Source organism: Macaca mulatta, chromosome 5, assembly GCF_049350105.2.
Source record: "Macaca mulatta isolate MMU2019108-1 chromosome 5, T2T-MMU8v2.0, whole genome shotgun sequence".
Lineage (NCBI taxonomy): Eukaryota > Metazoa > Chordata > Mammalia > Primates > Cercopithecidae > Macaca > Macaca mulatta.
Genome location: NC_133410.1, coordinates 112,225,166 through 112,236,224, shown reverse-complemented (window position 1 = coordinate 112,236,224; position 11,059 = coordinate 112,225,166). Strand labels below are relative to the sequence as shown.

The following is an 11,059-nucleotide window of genomic DNA, read 5'->3' as shown; positions in this document are numbered from 1 at the left end:
TGCTGTCTCCACTTCGTCCCCTCTCGCCCCGCCTCTTCCCCTACGGTTTGGGTTCTGTGGCCCTAGGGTTGCATACTCGTCCATGAGTATCCTCGCCCTACCCAGACCCCTGTGCCTAAGTTTACTCTTTCACCCCAAAAGCCAGGCTTAAAAAAATAAAAATTAAAATATTTTAACTAAACCAGGAACTGCTTACATCTCTGCCCCTTGGCAACTTAACTGCAGTCCTGGCTCCAAAACCTTCTCTGATTTTTGCCACTCAGATAAGATTCGTAGTAGTCCTTCCTTAGATATTTTCACTTCCTTTCCCTTCGGGAAAGTGGTAAAAGAATCTAAAGCCGATCGGGCGTGGTGACTCACGCTTGTAATCCCAGCACTTTGGGAGGCCGAGGCGGGTGGATCACGAGGTCAGGAGTTCGAGGCCAGCCAGGCCAAGATGGTGACACCCCGTCTCTACTAAAAATACAAAAATTAGCCGGGCGCGGTGGCGGGTGCCTGTCACAGCTACTCGGGAGGCTGAGGCAGGAGAATCGCTTGAACCAGGGAGGCGGAGGTTGCAGTGAGCCGAGAATGTGCCACTGCACTCTAGCTTGAGCAACAGAGCAAGACTCTGTCTCAAAAAAGAAAAACAAAACAAAAAAAGAGTCTAAAGTCTCATGTACTGTTTTCTTTATGTTGCAAGGCTTCTGCTAAAGTCTAGAGCAGGGGGTCCAATGTTATGGCTTCCCTAGGCCACACTGGAAGAAGAAGAATTGTCTTGGGCCACACATAAAATACACTAACACTAATAGTAGCTAATGAGCTTTTAAAAAAGAATCTCATAATGTTTTAAGAAAGTTTACAAATTGAGTGGCATTCAAAGCCATCCTGTTGGGCAAGCTTGATCTAAAGTATTCCTGAAGGTTTTAATTTTTTTGTTGTTGTTACAAGGTCGCGCTCTATCGCCCACGCTGTAGTGCAGTGGTGAGATCATAGCTCATTGCAGCCTCTAACTCCTGCTTAAAGGATCCTTCTGCCTCAGCCTTCCAAGTAGCTGGGTCTGCAGGCGTGTGCTACCACACCCAACTAATTTTTAAAAATTTTGTGTGTATGTAGATGGAGTCCCATTATATCCACCCAGGCTGGATAGTTGTTTTTATTAATATCTCTAAAAGATTTGAAGGGTAGGAGGAGAAAATTTCAGTCCCTTGAAATAACTTTCTTGCTATGACTTTGTTTCATATTTTGGCTGAAGTCAAAATGTCCGAAGTCGTGCACTTGCTGATTGGATAATGTTTGTGATATCTTAATAACGTGCCTCATTATTTACAGTTCTACACTTAACTAACAACATGTAATAACGAACTGCTCATGGTCCAGTGTTTCATTGTGTATGACAGTGTAACAGCCAGTTATAATAAATACTTTTTATTTTTCCCCTTGGTATTTTTATTTTACAGTGAGAAAAGGAAGAAATTTTTTAAAGCAATCTTTTAGTCTCTGGACTGTATAAATTTAGTGTTTGTGATTGTCCTTCACTAAAAAAGAATAACTGTCAGTAATAGAGTTGACCGAAATCTAGATTAAATAATTTTCTATCATTATAACATGTTCAAAATTGTTAAAGTAAAATTTACAATGGAAATGCTACAAAGATGTTTAGATACATGTTTATGTTTTTGAGCTAGGGCAGTACAGAAGATGATATATACAAAGTGATGTTTAAAAGGTCGATGGATTTCCTTTAGAGAGCTTTAAGTTTGGGGGTAAACCCTGGAGCTTTTTTATCCTGAAGATGATGGAACTTGAATATCCTTGTCCTCTGGACTATTCTGTTAGCTGTTATCTTTAATCTCTGTGGATCTAATGCAGAAGCACCTTTGGGTACAACTGGATACCCTAGTTGAGGTAGGGGTAGGTTGGAAGTGGGGTGCATTAGGGGAAGAAAATCTTGGAAAAGGCCATTACCTATTCGTTTCTTCTCTTAGAGGATCTGTCATCTTGACAAGGGCAAGACATGCTGTGTTGAGTTCATTTTTCCCCTTGGCATTTTAAACTGAGAAAAGGAATTTTTTAAAGCAACTTTACATTCTCTGGACTGTATAATTTTAATGTTTGTGATTGTTGTGCGTTAAGAATAAGACTTCCAAGCAGTTTTTCTTTAAAGAATTAAAAAATACATACCTCAATGGTATAACATAGTGAAATGCTCAAGTGCCAAATGTACAGTTCCAGGTAACCAACATCCACATCAATACATAGAATGTTCAACAGAGGCGTTTTTAAAAAGTGCCCCTTCTAACCACATCGACCACCATTACTATTATTCTGTATTGCTGTGCATGTTTTTGACCCTCACATAGAAGTAATTTTACAGTACGTAATTTTTTATGGCTGGCTTCCTACCTCTTAGCAGTTTATTTGAATAGCTGGTTTGTTATTTTCAAGTAGAAAAAATGTAGTGAATGCAAGTCTATACGGATAAAACTTTTTTGGGAGGCCTTGAAATTCAGAGAACAGGTGTGGATCATATATTAGGTATTCTGATGCATTACATAAGCTATGCAAATGTATAAAAAGAGATAATTCCTAACTCCACCAATTTTAAAAATCTTATTATCCACTTAAAAGGAATATTTTCTTAAATTCCCTTTACTTAAAATTTAACTCCTGTTTTCATTTATATTTGTATTTAATTTCCACAACCCTGCCTTCTTGGCTGCACATGAAACATGGTCTAAAGATAACATTGCTCTAAATAGAAGTAATAGGCTTATCTGATCACCTTATGAGATAGTGTTTTTAGACTCCATCTTTAAAAGACATAAACTGTGGTCAGAAAAGTCAAGATAAAGTAAATATGTAAATACAGTTAAAGGAGTCATTATTTACTCTCAAGCACTTGAGTGAGGATCACTAATCCTCTGCCTGTCCTAGCTAGGCCCAAGACTTTTATTTCTTTCATGCTTTTATCCCATTAGGTCATCCAGTGCCCCAAATTCAAATATGATCATTAAGTTGATATAGCCCAAATCTCTATTTCCAGCCCAGATTTCTTTAGGCAATCTCAATTCTAGGAGTCTAATTCCAAATGCCTACTAGACTTCTCTTGACATCTTTGCCCACTGTGCTATTGGTTTGTTCATCAGTTTCACTGGTACATGTTTTCTGGAAAATATTACCTTGTTGGTTACATTCGTTGCTTATCTTTTCCTGTTGCTTATCTTCTAGTGAATATCTTTTTTTTTTTTTTTTTTTTTTTTTTTTTTTTTTTTTTTTTTTTTTGAGACAGTCTCTGTTGCCTAGGCTGGAGTGCAGTGGCGTGATCTCAGCTCACTGCAACCTCCACCTCCCAGGTTCAAGTGATTCTCCTGCCTCAGCCTTTAGTGTAGCTGGGACTACAGGTGCCCACCACAACACCTGACTAATTTTTGTATTTTCAGTAGAGATGAGGTTTCACCATATTGGCCAGGCTGGTCTTGAAGTCCTGACCTCATGATCCACCTGCCTCTGCCTCCCAAAGTGCTGGGATTACAGGCGCGAGCCACCGTGCCTGGCCCTGTATGTCTTTTTTTTATACTGAAATTTGTTTGGGTGTAGCCAAATTTATTCGTCTCTTTCTTTATAATTTGTGTTCTGGGAGTCTTGTTTAAGAAATCTTTTTCTACCCCTAAATCACAACGTATTCATCTGTGTTTTTGCTAAAACTTTTAAACTTACAGTCTTCATATTAGGGCTTTACTCTACCCAGTATTTACTTTTTGTGCTTGAGAAAGGGGTCTACTCTCATTTGTTATTATTTTACATACAAACAACTAATTGTTCTAGCACCATTTATTGAAGAGTTAAACTTGTTTTTGTGGTTTGTAATGTCACTTAAATCAGGTTTCTAAACATCCCTGGGTTGCTTATTCTCTTCCATTGCTGTATTTGTAATATCTCTATAACAATACCATACTGTCATAATTACTACAACTATATAAGTGTTAATATCTAGCAAGATAAGCTTCCCCACCTGTTTTCTTCAAATTGCATTGAGAATGTCTGACCCTTTTACTACTCTATGAATTTGAGTCCTCTTGTCAAGTTGTATGAAAAACTTAACTTTTTACTGAAAATTAATTAGGGCCTCAGTTTTCTTCTCTGTGATATGGTGATACCAGTGGTTATGACTAGATACAATTAATTTTGTAATATACTCAATGAATGGTTATTATCATTATCGTCTTTACCATCAATGAATGACCCTTTACTCTGGCTTTGAGACCCTAAATTCAGAAATTTTACCTCTGACCACAATCTCACATTCTGGTACATTTTTACTGCCACTAAACATTGATTTAGTTTTGAAATCCTCTCTTTTTCTATTCTGTTAGCCCATTCCTGGATTTATTTATTTTTCTCATTCCTCACAAAAGTTGTTCATATCTTCACTATTCTACATTAATAATTATGTCTTCTATTAACATTACCAGGCTTATTTTGAACTCAGATGACCTTGATTTTTAGTTACCAGAGAAGCTTTTTTTCACCATCATCTCTACTTGGTCATAATCCCTTCTATACTTAGCTTTTGTTCTGTTCTCCAAATCTAACTGCTCCCTGTATTCTAGAGCTGAATCCCTTTAAGACCTTGCTCCATCAGTTACTTCTCAAATTTTCATTTTTTTGTTCTTTACTGGCCCTATAAATTGTTGATTTCCAGGCTTTTAGATTTCATCAGCCAATAAATTTTTAAATTGGGAAGCCAAGATAGGTTTAGCAATTTTTTATTTGGTCAAGAAAGGGCATTTAATAACAATATAACAAAACACTACTACCGTCTACTTAGTGCAAGGAATTACATACAGCATTATAGTTAAGACTGTAGACTCTTGGAGCCACACTGTTTGGACTACAATTCTGATTCTACTAGGATAAATTATATAACTTGTAAAAATGTAGGTAATACCTACATCTTAAGGATGTATTGTGTATATGCACTGAATTAAGACATAGATAGCAATTAAAACAGCAGCTGGCACATATACATGCATAGTTAGTATGATATTTCATCATTATTTTTTTACCTCATTAAAAACTCATCTTTTTTATTATTAGCTGCACCTTGTTTTTTTCACAGTGGTTGGTCTAGATCTACATGATCAATGTAATTATGTAATGTGTCAATGCTAATAACATAGATATTGAGTATGTCAGATTGTTATTAATATAAAATGCTTAAAGGAACCCCATGCAGATTTCTGGAGCTCTTTCTCTAGATGTTTTTTTGACCCCTCCAAGTCTCATATTGAAATCTGATCCCAGCTGGGCACGGTGACTCATGTCCGTAATCCCAGCACTTTGGGAGGCTGAGCCGGGCAGATCACTTGAGACCAGGAGTTCAAGAGCAGCCTGGCCGATATGGTGAAACCCCATCTCTACTAAAAATACAAAAATTACCCAGGTGTGGTGGCACACACCTGTAACCCCAGGTGGCTGAGGCACGAGAATCACTTGAACCCAGGAGATGGAGGTTGCAGTGAGCTTGTAACACTGCAACCAGCCTGGGTCACAGAGTGAGACTGTCTCAAAAAGGAAGAAATTTGATCCCCAGTGTTGTAAGTAGGGCCTAGTGGGAGGTGTTTGGGTCATGGGGGTGGTTCCCTCCTGAATGGTTTGGTACAGTCTTTGTGATAATTAGTCCTTACTCTGTTTGCTCCTGTGAGAGGTGGTGGTTAAAAACAGCCTGGGGTCAGGCACGGTGGCTCACATCTGTAATCCCAGCACTTTGGGAGACCAAGGTGGGCGGATCACCTGAGGTCAGGAGTTCAAGACCAGACTGGCCAACATAGTGAAACCCCGTCTCTACTAAAAATACAAAAATTAGCTCAGTGTGGTGGCACACGCCTGTAATCAGTCCCAGCTACTCGGGAGGCTAAGGCAGGAGAATCGCTTGAACCTGGGAGATGGAGGTTGCTATGAGCCGAGACTGTGCCACTGCACTCCGGCATGGGCAACAGAGTGAGACTGTCTCAAAGAAAGAAAGAAACAAACAAACAAACAAAAAACAAAGAGCCTGGGCACCCCCATACCGCTAACTCCTGGCCTTTCTCTCTCTCAATGTGAACTGTGTATTCATGGGCTCCTCTTGCCTTCTGCCCTCAGTGTAAGCAGTCTGAAGAGTTCACAAGAAGCAGATACTGGCATCATGCTTCTTGTACAGCCTGCAGAACCATGAGCCAAATCTCTTATTTAAATAAATGACCCAACTTCAGGTATTCCTTTACAGCAACTCAAACAGACTTGAGACACATGCTACAAAAGTTAAATGTACTGGATTTCTTAATAGTACCTCTGGAAGTTAAAGGGCAATTCTTAAAATATCTGAATAAAAATTACCTATAATTTAGATTTCTATACCAATCCAAACTAAGAACCCATTGTGAAACTATAAAAAAGTCATTTTCAAACCTAAAAGATTTTAAAAATACACAATCTACACATTCTCTTCTCAAAAGGCTAATGGAGGATGTGTTCCACCTAAATGAGGAATAAACTAAGAAAAAGTAGGACATTTAATCAAGGTATAAGAAACCCAAAATAAGAGAAAGGTAAAAGGAATCACAGATTGATAGATTGGAAAAGTAGATGAAATTAATGGAATAACTAATATGCTTTAACAAATTAAGAGGATACTTACAGTGGACTATAGGTTGGGGTTAATGATTATATGAGAAGCTAATCAATTTTTTAAAAAAAGAATTATTAAATCTGTCTATTCAACATTTTAAAGAGATAAACTTTTTTATTAGAACATTTTGATTTTGGTGTTTGGTGTTCTTACTTTCCCTTTGTGTATAAGGAACTACATTTGGAACTGCCTTGCCTTAACCCCACAGTTTTAAGAGGAAGTCCAGCAAACTAGAAATAAATGGAAAGCTAAAGAAACAAAACTGGGATCTGGAAATTAATAACATGGCGAAACTATTTTGAAATCACCTACCATAACACTTTGTGGTACTAAAAACTAGCAGTGTATAGAATTATCTATATAGCCAAGGTGGGAGGATCACCTGAGGCCAGGAGTTCAAGGTTACAGTGAGGTATGGTTATGCCTCTGTACCCCGGCCTCAGCAACAGAGCAAGACCCTGTCAGTCAATCCATAATAAATAAATAAACAAGCAAACACAGGATAGAATAGAGTGAGCTCTGAAGAAACCTTTTCTTTCCTATAATTCTATAAGTGTATACTGACATACCACTTTTGCAGTCATTGACTAGACAAAGATTATGGTTACAAAGCAAATACATGATATACATAATTGTATATGCATATGTGCATAATTAAAAGCTTAATTCCATAGATCTTTGAAGTTTCTTTTTCTATTTTGGAAGCCATCTTTTTTGCCTTAGAAATTTCATGGTTACTATAATCTGCATATATAGTCATTAAATAATAAAATAAGACAGATTGTTACTTACCTCAGAAGTTTATGGAACTAACTAGCTACTCCAAGCACTGATGAACTAGGCATTAAGCAGGAACCTGTATAATGCTTTGAGATATTGTAGTTGTGCACGGAATAAATGTGAGATTTAATAATGTTACCTTATATATTTAACTGTTTTGTTTTTATTTTGCCTCTGAGCTAGTAAACTCAGAGATAGCATTTTGTGTGAAATAATACTATTCAGATAAAAGGCACCCTGACTGACGTCAGCAAGTTGGTGGATTAGTAGGTTCCAGCCCTCAAACCCTGCAGAAATACCAAATACCGCTTGGGAGCCTGGGAGATCTGCTAAGAGGTTCTAGCACCCCAGTAGAATGAAAAACTCAAGAATAGACACACTGAAGAGGGTAAGAAGCAGAGTTTCACTTTACCTACATCCTTCTCCTCCAAGGCAGCAGAGTTCAGTGCTAAGAGAGGCATCTTTGGCCCATGAGTTCTCCCAGGAAGGAAAGTAAGAGTCAAGTGAGTGCCCAGCTTCCCTAGCCTTGCATGGTGCCACCCAAAAGGCTCACTTCTGTTTTTCCCTATCCAGTATACTGAGGGACTCTTCACAGATGAATAGTCTAGGAATAGCTAGGAAAAGGGAAAAGAAGCAGAGGCTCATAGCAACCAACACATGATTCTTCAGAGCCAGATGTCGAGTCTACTAACTGGCTTGCAGACTCCACCATAGGCTCACCCATGAGCCCTACAGGACATTTCACTTGCAGAACCCCTCAACTAGCTGACAGGCACACCCAACACTCCATGTACCCATCCACTAGCCAGCAGCCCACCCTCCCCTGCAGATAGTGTATGCAGGCCCCGGCAGGTAGTACACAGATATCAGCAACTGGCTCCTACTGGATTGGAAGAAGGCACACAACCTTGAACACTCTGGGGCACTGCACTAGAGAAAATAAAAGGAGGTTCTCAGCACCTAGTCTAGCTTTGTGAGATTGAAAGAAATCACACAATCCTAAGACTTCCCCTCCCAAGATAGAACAAGAGGAGTGGAGTGGGCATATCCATAGAAAAGGTCTGAGACCTTCAGAATCTCTAGTCAGGCTGACTGGTGAATTTCTTTCCCCTCTGAAGCTAGTCAGTAAAGACAGGAGGAAGTGATTATTTCTTCAAATGCAAAGGTAGAAGGCAAGGCTTAAAGGATCACGCACACGCCAAGAAAACATGACAACCAAAGGAACAAATTAAAGTCCTAGCAGTTGACCCCAAATAAACGAAGACCTATACATTACCTGATAGAGAATTCAGAACACTCATCTTGAATCTCAGTGAGCTAAATAAAATCAGGAAAACAATACATGAACAAATGAGAATTTCAACAAAGAAACCATTGAAAAATCTAATTCTGGCTGGGCACGGTGGCTCACGCCTGTAATCCCAGCACTTTGGGAGGCCAAGGCAGGCAGATCATGAGGTCAGGAAATTGAGACCATCCTGGCTAACACGGCGAAACCCCGTCTCTACTAAAAATACAAAAAAATTAGCCAGGCGTGGTGGTGGGTGCCTGTAGTCCCAGCTACTTGGGAGGCTGAGGCAGGAGAATGGCATGAACCCAGGAGGTGGAGCTTGCAGTGAGCTGAGATCGTGCCACTGCACTCCAGCCTGGGCGACAGAGTGAGACTCCATCTCAAAAAAAAAATCAAATTTTGGAACTAAAGAACACAATAACTGAACTGAAAAATTCAAAAGTGAGCTTCAGTGGCAGATTCAGTCAAGCAGAAGGAAGAATCAGTGAACTTGAAGACAGACCATTTGAAATTATCCAGTCAAAGGAACAAAAAGAAAAAAGAATGAAGTAAGCCTACAGGACTCTAAACCAATATGCACATTATAGAAAGCCGAGAAAGAGAAAGGAGGCAGATAGCTTATTTAAAGAAATAATAGCAGAAAACTGCCCAAATCTGGGGAGGAAAATGAACATCCAGATCCATGATTCCCAAAGAATTCCATGTAGATTGAACATAAAGGTGTCTTCACTGATCTTTTTTGTGGTTCATAAGCATGATGATTGGGTTTTCATGCCATTGTGTGAGATATGCCTTTCTCAGACCTTGCTAAAACACTGGCACAGTACCTATCTGATATGAACAATTTTTCACTGAGACACATTATAATCAAATTGTCAAAAGTTAAAGAATTTTGAAAGCAGCAAGAGGAAAGCAACTTGTCATGTACAAGGGAGCTCCTATAAGACTTTCACTGGGTTTTTCAGCAAACCTTGCAAGCCAGAAGAGAATGGGATGATATAGTCAAAATATTGAAAGAAAAAAAAGCCTGCCAACTAAGAATAATTTACCAACAAAGCTGTCATTCAGAAAAGGAAAGATGAAGACTTTTCCAGAAAAACAAAAGCTGAGAGAGTTCATCACCACTAGACCTGCCTCACAAAAAATGCTTAAATTGAAACTAAAGTTGAAGTACTTCAAGTGGAAACTAAAGGATGCTAATTAGCAACATGAAAATGTGAAAGTGTAAAACTCCCTGGTAAAGGGAAGGATAGAGTTACATTCAGAATATTCTTAATACTGTAATGTAATGGTGGTACATAAAATCATTTTAAATTCTGAGTTAAAAGTATTAAAAACAACTATAGCTAGAGTAATTTATTAAGTGATGCACAATATGAAAATGTACATTTTGACATAACAATGTGGGAGAGGATAGATGAGTTAAAGTGTAGAGTTTTTGTATGAGATCTAAGTTGTCATTAGCATAACTGATTAGAATGTATCCCCAAACTAATTGTATTATATACAATATATACAGCTTTACATGTCAACCATACCTTAATAAAGTAGTTACTTTTTTAAATTACCGTGCTCTTTCCAGAACCATTACTGTATGATTTATAGTGAGTAACTTGGAAGCTTTTACTACATTATCAATGGATATAAATAGAATATTTTTTAAAATTGAAAATGAACTCACCTTGTGTAGTTTCTGAACATCTTCATTTGATACTCCTAGAGATGCCAAACCTATTTCTTGTGAAAATTGAGCAAGGAAATACCAGGATCCACAAGTAGTGGAACACGTCCCAAGAGTTCAGCACACGTGTCTCTGACCAGAAAAACATCACAAAGAACCATTATACAAGAAGCCTTAAACTACCTCTGGTGGTAGAACAAAATTTAAAATCCCAAATATAACCTTGTTACTATAATAACAATACTTTTAAGTCTGAATTTCAGATTCATCTTATAATCAGCATTTTGAGCTGTATGATACACACTATTTTAATAAAATAGCCACTACTATTTTCAGTTGCTTACTATATGCCAAATCATGGTGTTTCATTATGTACATTATGTGTTTTAATCAAGACAAACTTAAAGAATTAAAGTAACTTATTAGTGCAAGATCCTATAGAGCAGACCACTGCCTGTTTTTGTAAATAAATTTTTATTGGAATATGGATACACTAACAAAGAGATTAAAGGCATCCAGTAATAACTTGGTAATGGCTGATCTTTTAAGAAAATACAGGCCGGGTGCAGTGGCTCACACCTGTAATCCCAGCACTTTGGGAGGCCAAGGCGGGCAGATCATGAGGTCAAGAGTTCGAGATCAGCCTGGCCAATGT

General features: G+C 38.2%; 1 non-coding gene across 1 annotated transcript; it reads left to right on the top strand.

Moving 5' to 3' along the window:
• Positions 1 to 9,455: 9,455 nt before the first annotated feature.
• LOC114678599 (small nucleolar RNA U13) lies at positions 9,456 to 9,560 on the top strand. Its single transcript, XR_003730032.2, has one exon. It is a non-coding gene; the product is annotated as a small nucleolar RNA U13 (small nucleolar RNA).
• The last annotated feature ends 1,499 nt before the right edge of the window (positions 9,561 to 11,059 follow it).